The sequence below is a fragment of the Podarcis melisellensis genome, assembly GCF_964234715.1.
Source record: "Podarcis melisellensis genome assembly, chromosome: Z".
In the NCBI taxonomy this organism is placed as follows: Eukaryota; Metazoa; Chordata; class Lepidosauria; order Squamata; family Lacertidae; genus Podarcis; species Podarcis melisellensis.
Window position 1 is genome coordinate 19,541,123 of NC_138547.1, and position 11,159 is coordinate 19,552,281.

The 11,159-nt window shown below is 45.5% G+C and overlaps 1 long non-coding RNA gene across 1 annotated transcript; it reads left to right on the forward strand.

The window, feature by feature from the left end:
* The first annotated feature begins 5,682 nt into the window (after positions 1 to 5,682).
* On the forward strand, positions 5,683 to 10,444 carry LOC309362344. The gene is made up of 3 exons (XR_014164930.1): positions 5,683 to 6,078; positions 8,603 to 8,819; positions 10,341 to 10,444. It is a non-coding gene; the product is annotated as an uncharacterized lncRNA (long non-coding RNA).
* Positions 10,445 to 11,159: the final 715 nt, after the last annotated feature.

Genomic DNA, 11,159 nt, shown 5'->3' on the forward strand with positions numbered 1-11,159 from the left:
CTTCAGAGGAGATTGTAGCTAAATGTTGGAGCTCAGGCTCCCAAATACTTCGTTGTTCCCTTTTCTTTATCTCAGATTTCTGGAGAAGAAAGAGAATACACTTCTTTGAGCCCCTGAAAGCAAACGGGTGTTTCTTTTCAAATCTCCCTAAGCTGCGTTGGAATGGAAGAACAAAAGGCATCTGACCTGTCTCCATAGCAACCCTCCGATTCCGAATCTTTGTCTCTCCCATGCATTCATCCTGTCTCCATACACACACACTTTCTCATATATAAATACACACACACACACACACACACGCATTTGGCTGCATACAGGTCACCAGCCAAAGTGAGCTCATGTTTATTCAGTGCTAGGTCAAGACTGCTGTTCCTTAGCATGTTAGCATGGTTTCGGATTTGTAGTCAGCCCATTTTAGGGGGAAGGAAAGGGCAACTGCTCCTGGCTCAGAGGGTCTTCACCGACACAGGGAGCGTGTCTCTCTGTGCCATTGGACAAGCTGGCCTCTCTTTTAGAGGGTGGCTGTCAACTCTTTGAAATGCAGCCTCAGAGGGACACACACAATGGCAGTAAGAACAGCTCTGAATCATAGAAGTGGAAGGTACCCCCAAGGTACTAGTCCAGGCATAGGCAAACTCCAGATCTCCAGGTGTTTGGGATTACAATTCCCATCATCCCTGACCACTGGTCCTGATAGCTAGGGATGATGGGAATTGTAGTCCCAAACACCTGGAGGCCGGAGTTTGCCTATGCCTGATCTAGTCCTTTCCCTGCAATGAAACCAAAGAGTCACTTACAGGTGGGCATCCAATCTATGCTTAAAAAGAACAGGACTTCTGCTGCAGAATGAAATGCCACTGTTGGTGTCTCTGTGCTGCTGTTCTGCTTATTTTCAGAATTTAAAATCATAAAATTGTAGATGTGGGAAGGATCCCAAGAATCATGTAGCCCAACACAATGCAATGCAGGAATCATAGCTGAGGGATCTGAAAGAGGACCACCCAACCTCTGCTTTAAAACCTCCAACAAAGGCGAGTCCACCAGCTTCTGGGGAGTCCATTCTACTGCCGAACAGCTCTTACCCTCAGAAACTTCTTCCTGGTATGTAGTCAGAATCTCCTTTCTTGTAACTTGAAGGCATGGGTCCTGCCCTCCGCAGCAGCAGAAAACAGGGTTGCTCCATCTCCCATGTGACAGCCCTTCTGATATTTGAAGGAGGCTCTCATACCACCTCTCTGTATCCTCTTTTCCATATCATTATTTTCTTTGAAATTCACTGATTCTACAATGGATGTCAAAAACAATTGACAATTAATGAGACTACAAAAACATAAAAAGATGGTTGGGTCCCAGGCCTGCTTCTGGACCACTGGGTCCTGGGTATTTATACCAGTTCCCCACACCTAGCTTCCCAGCATCCCTGCACATGGTGAGAATAAAGGTGGAGGGACCTGCATCAGTTCTTTGCCTCCATCTGGGAATATATTTCATTCTGGATGTCATGACAAAAACAACCCAGACCATCTCATTTTTCATCCTTTGCCCTTCAACCTTCCCTCCTCCATAGAAATTCCAAAATCAGCAGTTTTCCAAACCTTCCTGTGGGTCTTGTGGTGACACAGTGTGTCCTCTCTGCTGAATTGCTGGGCAGACTCCTGTCGCTCCTTGTCTGGATGTACATACCTTCTTCTGTTGAGCTGAAAGCATATGAGAACAACAGGGAGAAGAATATGCCAAAGAGAGTTGGGGCCTGATTATCCACCAGCGGAAATATGATGTCCTCAATGGAAATTAAATCCTTTGGATTACCATGGAATTCCTGATGGGAGGTACTTTGCCTCAAAAAGGATATTGTATAGTTTGAAGCTGTTCAGAAAAGGGCAACCAGAGTGATCAAGGGGATGGAGCTACCACTCTGCAAAGGAGGCCCAGTACTGAGTTAGTTGTGCAGACATGACTGGGATGTCAATACAGTGATACCTCAGGTTAAGTACTTAATTCGTTCTGGAGCTCCGTTCTTAACCAGAAACTGTTCTTAACCTGAAGCACCACTTTAGCTAATGGGGCCTCCTGCTGCTGCCGCGCCACCGGAGCCCGATTTTTGTTCTTATCCTGAAGCAAAGTTCTTAACCTGAAGCACTATTTCTGGGTTAGCGGAGTGTGTAACCTGAAGCGTATGTAACCTGAAGCGTATGTAACCCGAGGTACCACTGTAATGAATATGCTTCTTGCTCTGATGCCTCTGGAACATGGTTGTAGGACTTAGGCTGGAAGAAGATGGAGAGGCTGAAACAGACTAGTCCATAAGGCTAGTGCCATACTGAAGGAGCCCTAGGCCTTTGTCTCAAGAAAAGTTTCAGGGCATGGGGGCATACCCTCCAAGTGCCCCGATTTTCCAGGGACATTTCAAAAGCCATCCAGGAATGTCCATATTTCCTCCACCAGTGCCGCTGCTGCCTAGCTTGGGCAGGAGGATAAGCCAGCAGTTACCTTGAGCGACAGCAGTAGTGGTGGTGGCAGCTGCAAGGGCGCATCCTGTTGCACTGCCACTGCATCTCCATGTCCTCTCTCTGGCCACTACTTCCTATGGGCAGTTTATAGTTTGTGGCTGCTGGAGAGGGATGAAGAAGAGGAGGAGAGGATGCAGCTCTGAGGGGCAGGCAGAGGGCAGGGCTCCCTGGGCAGGAAGAAAGGGAGAACGGAATGAAGCGGAGCACAAGGAGTCTTGATTTAAATAATAGTAATGCTTTGTGTGTCTGCATCTAATCTTGGCCCCTTTTCTAAAGTTTATTCATTTGTGATTTATTTATTTGTGTGTGTTTTTCCTTTTGTAAATCTACCAAATAATAGATTAAATAAAATCAGGATTGAGGGTTGTTGTTTTTTCAGGATGGTGGAGGGCGTGGGTGCTGTGCCCCACTGGTGCAGTGGGGGTGGCACTTGCCCTCCTTTTGATAGCAAATGCTCTGTGGGGAGATAGGATAAAAATGTGGGGTCATGGAGGGTCTGTGGCAGGGGACTGAGAAGTGTTCCTATTTTCATCTGAGGAATGTTGCATGGTATGTAGGAGTGACTTGGGTTTTGTTTCTGGAGTGGCTGTATCAGTTCTGGACTTAAATCTGGGAGACCAGGGTTCAAACCTCAACTTGTCCAGGAAGCTCACTAGATGACCTTGGGACAGTTGGTGTCTCTCTCAGCCTAACCTACTCTTGTGGTTGTCGGGAGATAAAATGGGAAGGAGAACCATGTAGTTCCTTGGAGAAAAGGTGTGAGTATATAAAATAAAAATTAAAAACCTGAATAGGTCATGAAGTACAAGTGACCATTGATGATTTCCCCCACCACCTTCATTGAGACTGCTTCCCAGAAATTACAGAGAGAAGCTCTTTTGTGAGAGGTATTTTTTCCCTCGGAATCAACAGCTGGTTCCTATCGGGCAGTTTGCCATTGCAAGAGGTCAGAGAAATTTCGGGAGGGGGAAGCTGGAGGAGGGGGCGAGAAGGCCATAATGAGGAGGACGGAGACAGAGGATGAAAGGCCTGTCAACGGGCAGGGTGGAACTGAACCTGGAGGACACCCCAGTGGGAGCCTTTGAAGACGCTCTCTATAGGGTGCCCTCTTTTAAACATCAGACTGCACTGCTGAAGGGAGGGCCGTGGCAGGGGGGGGGGGCTCACTTTCCTTCTGACAGCTAATAGGGGCTGGGAAGCCCCCTGCTAAAAGCTGCCCTGCCCCTCTGTCAAGGGCCTCCTGCAGGCTACTTCTCTGCAGGCTTCGGCCTACGTCCCTCCCTTTCTGGTTCCTGTCGGAAGCTAAAGGGGGCCGATATCGTTTACGGAGGGGGGGGGGAGGCAGGAAGCAGCCACCCTCGGAAATCAGCCACGGGGCAGTCCCGCTTCCTGTGGAAAATCAAAACGCAGAGTGGGGCTGCAACAGGATCTTTTGGCAGCCTTTAGGGTCACTTGGCCAAAGACAGAGAGAGCTGTGGCACACAGAGGGGTCTTTGGAATATGCCTCCGCCCACCATCTTGGGGATGGAAATTGCACAAAAACAGGAGTTGGTCTGGTGGAGCGTCTCAGAGCCTGGATTATGATGCTTCTGGCTGTGGAAAATACAGTATAAGTATTTCTGGGGCTGGGAGTTCCCTTGGTAGCATTAGGCAAACCACTTGTAGGAACCAAAAAACAGCATTCTCTTCTCACAGGCATCAACCAGATGCCCCAGAGAGAAAGACACGAGCAGGACCTGAGCTTTTTGATAGAACAGTGTTAAATTGGTTAAAGCTGTCTGCATTGCAATAATAATTCCTAAATGCTCAAGGACAAGATGTAGCAACTCCCCTATGAAGAAAGGTTGCAGCATTTTGGACATTTCAGAGAAAGGGGGAGGAAGAGGCAATATGCTAGAAGTTTATAAAATTATTCATGGCCTGAAAAAAATGGATAGATTAAATATTTTTTCTTTCTATCTCATGACACTCATGGCACTATCATTATCTTTACTGTATGTATGTATGTATGTATGTATGTATGTATATATGTATTTTCCATCCTCCCCCCTAAATTCCCAGGGTGGGTTACAGCATTTAAAACGTTATTAAATCGCTGGACATTTGATGAAGCAAAATGTTGGAAGGTTCAGGACAGATAAAAGAAAGTTCTTCATGCAGTGCATGGTCAAACTGAGGAACTCTCTCTTCCAGGAAGCAGTGAGGGCCACCAACTTGGATGGCATTAAACGGGATTAAACAAATCCATGGACAAGAGGGCAATTGATGGCTTCTAGCCAGAATGGTTATGCTTTGCCTCCACAATTAATGGCAGCAATGTTTCTGAATACCACTTGCTGGAAAACAAAATAAGGAAGAGGTCTCTTGTGCTTGAATCCTGCTTGCAGGCTTCCACTTGAAGCATGTGCTTGGCCACTTTAAGAAGAGGATGCTGAGCTAGATAGGCCCTTGGCCGGATCCAGCAGATCTTTTCTAAAGTTCTTATAATGGAGGGAGTGGTGCTTTTGTTTGCAAAACCTAAACTTTACTCCATTGCAGGCTATTTCCCAATCTTTGCTGGAAACGTCAAACTCTTAATTGTGGTGGCGGCAGCCTCTGCTCTGGGTCTTGTGGATGGAAATGCACACTCAGCAGACAGCAGATTTCAAGTTCCTTCAGGTCAATGTTTACATGAACCGTCTCTCCGCCAGAGCCCAGAGTGCTGCTTGTAAACGAAGGAACATCAGCAACTAAGGGCTAGGATGGTGGAAGTATCTGGGGATCTCATCATTGTCAATTTCAATAAATATTCTAAAAAACAGAGAGCGAAAGAAGGAGAAAACCAGTTGTCAAGAAAGGAGATTCCATTTAAACCCCAGGCAGGGTAAGAGCTCTGAGGGCAAGAGCTGCTCAACGGTGGAATGGACTCACTTGGAAGGTGGTGGGCTCTTCTTCCTTGATAGTTTTCAATCAGAGGTTAGGGGTCCATCCAATCCATCAGGGATGCTTTAGCTGTGATTCCTACATTGCAAGGGGGTTGGAATAGATGACCGTTGGAGGACCCTTCCCACTCTACAGTTCTATGATTCTCCCTCTAGGTGTGCTCAAAGAGAGATGTCAAGGATGGAAAGCAGAAGGCAGCAACAGCTTAGTCACACCCCACAGGGGTGATCCTGAATATCATGAAACCCAACCCCAAGCTCTTCCTCCTGTGGGATGCTGATATGGACCATGCGACTTGGCAGCTCATTCTCCCATCCAGAGCGTGGTACCCAGTGAAGCATGGTTGTGTCATGGCAATGAAGGTCTAGCACTACCAAGTGAAACGTCAAGCAATAAAAAAAATGTATTTTAGACCCCAAATCTCAAAGGCACTCGGTAGAACTCACGGATATCTAACAAAGCTGAATGTTGGAAGATTTGGTACAGATAAAAAAACACTTCTTCCTACAGCGTGGTGTTAAACTATGGAACTTGCTGTCACAGGAGGAAGCAGTGGCCACCAACTTGGATAGCTTTGAAAGAACAAATTCATGGAGGACAAGGTTTTTCACGGCTACCAGCCTGGATGGCTCCATCATAGTCAGAGGTAGGAATGCTTCTGAACACCAGTTGCTGGAAGCCACAGGAGAGTTGCTCTTGTGCTTGGGACCTGCTTGTGGGCTCCCCTTATGTCTTTATTGATAATCCAGCTCAGAATGGAAAATCACAGGCGAATAGGAAGGGCTGATGGGGAAGGGGAGTTCAAAATAACTCCTGTTTCATTTACCTCTGCCTTTCCCCTTCATTCTCGATTTGTTTGGTTTTGTATTAAGATCTGCAGGTGTCTGGTGCGCAACAGTGGATTGGAAAATTGAATGTGATATTAATTTAATTAAAAACTGCCCTCTCTGTGTTAATCTTCTTGTCAAGTTTTAATTAAGTGCTGATAAAGGCTCAGCATGGTAGAAAGCAAGGGGGGGCGGTTTGTCTGTGTATGGATGTTTTCCAATTTTTCTTTCTGGGAGCCAAGTAGGCCTACAGCCTCTGGGGATGGGGTGGGGTGGGGTGGGGGTGCTAGCTAGGGGAATGTTTAACTGCTAATGAGTCCCATAAGGTGAGGGAGACTGAGTGGGGAGGGTGGGGCGGAACCAGCCGAACAGCATGAAAAGCTATGCCTTCTTCCTGCTAAAAGCTTCTGAACATCAGCAAATTTAAGTGGCTGTCATTTGAGGGGCTCTGCTGCTGTGGAGGTTTTTAAGTAGAGGTTGGATGGTCATCTGTCAATAACACTTTAGCTGTGCTTCCTGCATTGCAGGGGGCTGGACTAGATGGCCCTTGGTGTACCTTCCAACCCTATAATTGTATAATTCTATGATCGCAGTGTTGCCATTCTGAGGGCTGTCCATACAGACAAACAAACAAGGAATTTCAGATGGAACCCACCCCCACTCCAAAAGCCTGCTGACAGACAACCTTTGAATTTCCCTTTCAGAAGTGCCCTAGGGAGAAAACCACTTTGCATTTTATGTGAAATTCTGGAGTGTTTCAGCCATGCCTCCTTGCTGACTCTTTGGGACTTATTATGTCTATCAACGTGACAATCCTGCGCACCAGCCCTGAGCATCACTCATTATGTCTAGATTTGGCTGCCAGCAAAGGAAGACTCTCAAAATACAATAAACAGGCTGTGCAGCGATGTAGCCCAGTGGGAACGTAAGAACATAAGAAAAGCCTGCTGGATTACTATTCAGTTTGTTTGTTTGCTTGCTTGTTTCCTGAAATGTATACGCCACTTGATTGTAAAAAAAAAAAGAAAGACAAAAAACAACAACCACCCTCAAATCAGTTTATAAAAGGATAAAAGAGGAAAATCAAGAAAAAATTACAGCAGTACTTTCAAACATACAAAAGTTTAAATTCTGTTCATACCAGACAAAGCAAGCATCCCGCATAGTTAAACTATGGAACTCACCCACATATGAGGTGGTTGTGACTTCCAACTTGGATGGTTTAAAATAAGATTGGACAAATTCCTGGAGGAGGAGAAGGCTATTGATGGCTACTAGCCATGATGGCTCTGTTCTGTTCTCCACAGCTGAAGGTATTCATGCTTCTGAATGCCAGTTGCCGGAAGACACTGGAGGGGAAATAGCTCTTGTGCTCAGGCTCTATTTGCAGGTTTCCCATAGGCATCTGAGTGGCCACTGTGAGAAAAGGGTGCTGGACTTCAGGCCATTGGCCTGATCCAACAGTGCTCCCATTATGATGTTCTTATGGTCTTAATTGTTTCACCATGGAATACCTGTTGCCCGCCTTGGTCTCAGAGGATAAAAAGACTTAATACCAAAATGATGAATTCTTCAAAGGAACAGGAGATAATGCCATGTCATGTGGACAATATTTTGTCCAATTCCACCCCAACATGTCTAGGGAAAAATGTGCTCCACCCACTAGCCAACACAGCCATTTTAATGGTTGCAACATTGCTGCAAAATTAGGAGCATTTGCAGCCTTTCTGTTTGTCTGCAATCTTTCATGAAGTTCATAGAATTGCAGAGCTTAAAGGGTCCCCCAGGGTCATCTAGTTCAACCCCCTGCATTGCAAGAATCATAACACTTCCAACATTTCACAACTTTTAGCTCACTTCAGCTTCAAAAGCTGATTTACCCCTTGAATGTGCAAACAAACGGGGAGCAGATGTGCCTTTGGAGGTTATTTTCCCAGGATAATTAATCACAAAACCCATTTATTGTTTTTTTTAAAAAAGGAGGAGGAACACAGAGAATCCGTGCAAGAAATTCTAGGAAGTATTTCTAGAAGCAAGGTGGAGAGAGCATTTTTTTTTTATCTAAGCAGCCTTTGATCTCTTGAAAGTTAACAAAATGTAAAATGTGGAAAAGTCTTGTAATGTAGGAAAGCAACAAGCAAATTTTCAGGAGACAGTAAAATGCAGGGTTTGTTGTGCATGTCTTGCGGCTGAGTGGTCAGGCTGGGCCAGAACTATATAGCATTTTCCCTCTGTGTACAATTTCCCGATTGCTAGGTAACTGGGGATGGGTTTCTGTTCCTAGCAAAATTGAAACAATCCATCTTGCCTTCCGCTAAAAAAAATAATGTTTCTTCACTACAGAAAGGCCAGCATGGCTACAGCCTGAGCTCTCATTCCACACTGTCTTCAAATAAGTGGAGATGTAGAATAAAAGAACGGCAGAGTTGGAAGGAACTCCAAGGGTCATCTAGAACAACCACCTCCAATGCAGGAATCACAGTGAAAGAATCGCTGCCGGATGGAGTGCCACCCAATCTCTGCTTTAAAACCAACAGAGGAGGAATAATCCCCTTGAAAGGTAGTCTGTTCCACAGCCAAATGGCTCTTACTGCCAGAAAGTTATTCCTAATGTTAGTCAGAATCTCTGTTCTTGTCATTTGAATCCTTTTTTTTAAAATCCTCCTCTCCAGAACAGCAGAAATCAAGCTTACTCCTTCTTTCATGTGACAGCCCTTCAGATACAGTGGTACCTTGGGTTAAGTACTTAATTCGTTCCGGAGGTCCGTACTTAACCTGAAACTGTTCTTAACCTGAAGCACCACTTTACCTAATGGGGCCTCCCGCTGCCGCCGTGCTGCCGCAGCGCAATTTCTGTTCTCATCCTGAAGCAAAGTTCTTAACCTGAAGCACTATTTCTGGGTTAGCGGAGTCTGTAACCTGAAGCGTATGTAACCTGAAGCGTATGTAACCTGAAGCATATGTAACCTGAGGTACCACTGTACTGTATTTGAAATAGCTGTCATGTCACCTCTCAGTCTCCTCTCCTCTAGGGTAAACAGGGAGTTCTAAAGTCTGTAGGTGCTGCTGCACTAAATGATCCAAGTTCTTACAAATGTGGAACAGGTATTATGCTGATCAAATTGGTAGAGTGGGCACATGTGAGGGAAGGTGATCTTGAAGGCAAACTTGTCCCAATACGTTAAGGGCTTTACATATACTAATAATAACACATTGAACTTGACCCAATAGCAGATATTGCATGTGTTATATGCTGACAAGTGTTGCAGCGATTGTGTTGCAGCATTCTGCACAAACTGCAGCTTCCAGATCAGGTGCGAGGGAAGCCCCGCAGAGCTCACTGCATTAATCCAGTCTTGAAGTAACCAACATACGAACTACCATGAGCGAGGATTTCCTAGTCCAGGAAGTGGCCATAGCTGTCAAGCCAGTCACAGTTGTTAAAAGGCACTTCTAGCCACTGAGGCTACCTGAGCCTCCAGTGACAGAGCTGGATACAGAAGTATCCCTAGACTCTGAACCTGCTCCTTCAGGGGGAGCACAACCCCACCCAGCAGAGGCAACAGACCAATTTCCCAGACATGGGAGCTACTCACCCACAGTGCCTCTGTTTTGCAGGATTCAAGCTCAGCTTGTTCCCCTACACACCATCCATTTCACCACTGGGTCTAGGACTAGACAGTGGCCCAGGGACTGCACAGTCTCTTCTGATTCAGATGTTGTTGAGAAACAGAGTGTCAACTCTGTGTCACTCAACCATGAAGGTAGGATAGGAACCACTGTAATACACTGCCCCCAAATCCCATTCACCAGAGCTGGTTCAGGAGGATACCATGGTCAATGGTATCAAAAGCTGACAAAAGACCAAAAAGCAGGATTAATGCTCTGAAACTTGTGGCCTACCAAAACTCCTAGATCCTTTTCATTTGTTCCCCATCCTATATTTCTGCATCTGATTATATCTGCCTTAGTGGAGATCCTGACATTTGTCCCAACTGAATTTTATTTTTGTTAGTTTGAGCCCAGTTCTCCAATCTGTTAAGGTCATCTTGAATCCCATTTCTGTCTTCCGCTGTATTAGCTTCCTGCGAAATACCCCCAAAGCAGCATGAATCCAAAGATGGGCAGAATGCATAGAGTTCAGCAATGAGGAATACTCTTTTCCCAGGGAACTTTGTGAATTCAGTCCTTTGCATCTGTCATTCAATCAATCTCTAGGGATCTGATTGACTTTCACTTCCGTTGCAAGAAAAAATGGACAGGTTTGGGCTATCGAAGGCCTCCTTCAGAACAAGGCAGCTTCGTAGGTCAAAAGGTAGAATCTGTAATAAAGGAATGTCAGTTCTTCTAAAAAGTTCTTCTAAAATAATTTGAAATTTTGACAAGGACTAGAATTCCAAATTATGTGTTATTTTCTCTACTATAGCTCTGTTCAAGACTGAGTGGTACCAAGCGTCCAATGTAAGATTTTCCACTGAGCTGCAAGGTGATATCTAAGACCAATTCTTTGGACTATATATCTACATTGGTCTCATATCCAGTCACATTAATTTTACACCACAAATAGTAATAGTTATCATCTCTGTCAAAATTAAATTCCAAAAATCACCAATTTACATTCCTGGCATCAGTGATAATATGTACCAAGCTTATTGCTACCCTTCCAACAATTAGGTAAAGGTACCCCTGCCCGTGCGGGCCAGTCGTGTCCGACTCTAGGATTGTGCGCCCATCTCACTTAAGAGGCTGGGGGCCAGCGCTGTCTGGAGACACTTCCGGGTCACGTAGCCAGCGTGACAAAGGTGCTCTGGCGAGCCAGCACCAGCGCAGCACATGGAAACGGCGTTTACCTTCCCGCTATAAAGCGGTACCTATTTATCTACTTGCACTTAGGAGTGCT